Below are 2,968 nucleotides of genomic sequence, written 5' to 3' on the forward strand. Positions count from 1 at the left end.
AAAGGAAAAAAAAAAAAAAGGTGAAAGCTCCAGTTTCGCAGTATGAGTCACCGGGGCCGCTGTGCTCTGAACTGTATTAAAGTCAGTCCGTAGTGGAGGTCAGGGGATGGAGCTGTTTTGCTCCGTGCTGCCCAAGGCTGGCCCCTCTCCTGGGAAAAGCCCAGGGCTTGCCGGGCCGTGCTGGGACAGAGCCGTGAGATGCTCGAGTGATGCGAGTCAGACTCATGAAACTCATCTCCCCTCCCCGTGGGCTCGGGTGAGACCCCCGGCAGCCGCAGATACTCTCGGCTGCAGCCACACCGACAGCTACAGGACAGCTCCTGAAGGGATCTTTTAGTCAAGCAGGAGGGAAAATTTCATCCAGTCCTGGGCTAACCTTGCATCCTCTCCTGCTCCTTGTAGTGGGAGCAGCCAGAGCTCTGCCGGCTCCAGCTGATATCGTGGGTCCTGCCAGCCCCCTGAACGACAGTCCTGGCTGGGGAGCAGTGCTGAGCCCTTCCAGCCATGGAGGACAGTAAATCTGACCTTAATTGCTCTTAAAAGACCACGCAGATGAGTATTCCCCGCTGCTTTCACTCCATCATTAACATTTTAACAGCTTTCTCGAAAGAAGTAAGGCTAGAGAAGCCAAGGAACAGCAAGTTTCACATTATCAGGGCTCCGGGAACTGGGGCTGCAACAAAACCTCCCGATATCTGAGAGGCACAAAATACAGAGATTATCTTTGTAGCTCATGCACCACTGTGTGGGCAGTCGAAACCAGCAATGACACTCTCACTCATCCTTTCTCACACTTTCAAAGAAAATGGAAAAAACCTGTACAGATTGCATTTTGTTCTTACTCTGTACTAGGACAAAGCAGTCAATAGCCATGCTGCTTGAATTCATGTCTCTCTGGGTGAGGGCCTTCATGTGCCTCTGGTCCCCAGACCTGTTTGAAGTTTTAATACCTTTCTGGTCCCTAGACTTATATTCTTATCCAGAGATAACTCCAGTATTGTCCCTAACACATAGCTTTTACCAAAAAGAATAGCTATTTTGCTGGGTGTGGTAATAATGATTTATAGGAAGTTTACAGAGGTACTGAAGCTTGTTCAAAATATGTATGGTACAGAAAAGAAAAAGATTTCTGCATGTTGCAGGTATTTTCATTATTATAAGTTAACCTGGCATTTATGAAAAAATGCAAGCAAGCAAATCTACTTCAGGGAACTGGCCCTAAACCAGGACACCCTTCTTATCTGTCAAAGAGGTGACTCTGAGTGTGGTGACATGTTTAAGGGGTAAGGACGGACTTCATTGTGTTGTGCCTTGTCTCCCAGCTCTACTCACAAAGGGGTGAGAAATGCCAGGTTCAAAACAGGCTGGTCTTTCCACACTCCTTGGTATCAGTTTTCTCCTCTGGAGCAAAATACAGAGCAAAAATTCTGCATGGGTTTCCCATACAAAACTCAGGAAGTGTATGCAGCATTCAGAAGCCGGGCTGCAGACAACCTGGGGTATAAGATTTTGGCTGTGGCCAGTACACCCTCGTGGGCTGTTCCCAGATGTCACCTGCTCTTTGCCTTCCCGGGGTTTTAATGCAGCCTGCACTGTGTCAGCGCAATGTGCCCTCATCTTGCTGTTCCCAAAGCTCTTTGCAGCTTGAAATGTTTTGATTTAGGCTTTTTTTTTGACCTGTCAGAGCAACCCAGCTAGTGTGGGCAGTAAAGCCAAGCAGCCAAGAGCCATTCTTTGAATGCTCGTTTCCTCAATCACTGGTGTCTAGCCCTTACATATTTTTTATGGAAGGTTGTGTCGCTGGTACAGAGGTGCCTCTTTACCTTTCCCCAGGTCTGATTGTTTCCCCCAGCTTTGTGTACAAGGGGGTTAATAAGAAGTTGGTAATTCCTTCCCTCCAGCCAGCTGATCAGGAGAGGGAGGTGAGGCAGGGATTAGTTCTTTGCAGGAGGCAGGGTGGAGGGAGTGCAGCCTCCTGGCCCCATGCTCAGCACGGGGAGGGTTTGGGTCATACCCTGCATAGTTCCAGTGAGGACCTCCAGCAGAAGAATGTGCATCCTTGGCTGTTCAGAAAGAGATTATGGCTCTCTGGAACTCCTCCACGTTTGGCCGATGAAGAGACTTTATAGTCTCATGGAGTTGGGTTGTGGGGTGGGGGTGGCTGATTTTGCCTGTATGCCAGCTCCACCAGATGTCTGTCCTCTGTTCCTGTGTGGATGGGGAGAGTGGCTGTGTGTGTGTCTGTGTGACAGAATGGAGCATTGGCTCATGCTATTTCCTCCCTTCCGTTGGGGCTTGACTGGGTCCCATTTTTTTCCTCTGCTGCTGCTCTAATAAAAAAAAAGTGGCTCAGCCAATTCTCTTGAACCTGAACGCAAAAGGAAGGAGACAGGGAGTGAAAAATGTGAAATCAAATGGGATTTTTTTCCCAACCAGCCGCAGTCACCAGGGAGTGGGGCTGGGAACACCGTGGCTGTCTCTGGCAGCAGGTTGGAGGGCAATAGTTACTCACACTGCAACCAGGAGCAGGAGTGCTGCTCTCCCCGTCTGAGGGAGCTTGTTACCACCTTGAGTTTGCTTAAAATACAGCTCTAATTACCTGTTTAAACAATAGCTCTGTCCCTTCCTTGGTCTATGAAGACTGCACACATTTTAATTATTGGGAAGACCTTGGCCATTCACCTTTCTGAGGTATTTAATGCTCCTAGTCAAACGCCTGCCCTGATGTACTCTGTTACTACGCCACCTCTCGAACTCTTGCTGGTGGAAAACTGCAGGATGTTGCTGGTGAAAAGGCATTCTCTGGCAGGTATTTTTCTGCATAATCATGGTATTTGGGTTAATTTTGCTTTGCTGGGCACATTAGTCTTTGACTCCTAAAAAAAGAATATGCAGGTCCTCCACCTACCTTTCCTTTCTCCCTGTGCACACATGAAAAATAGGGCTTAGATTGTATCTGAATGTGTGA

The sequence above is a fragment of the Parus major genome, chromosome 1 (assembly GCF_001522545.3).
Source record: "Parus major isolate Abel chromosome 1, Parus_major1.1, whole genome shotgun sequence".
Classification (NCBI taxonomy): domain Eukaryota; kingdom Metazoa; phylum Chordata; class Aves; order Passeriformes; family Paridae; genus Parus; species Parus major.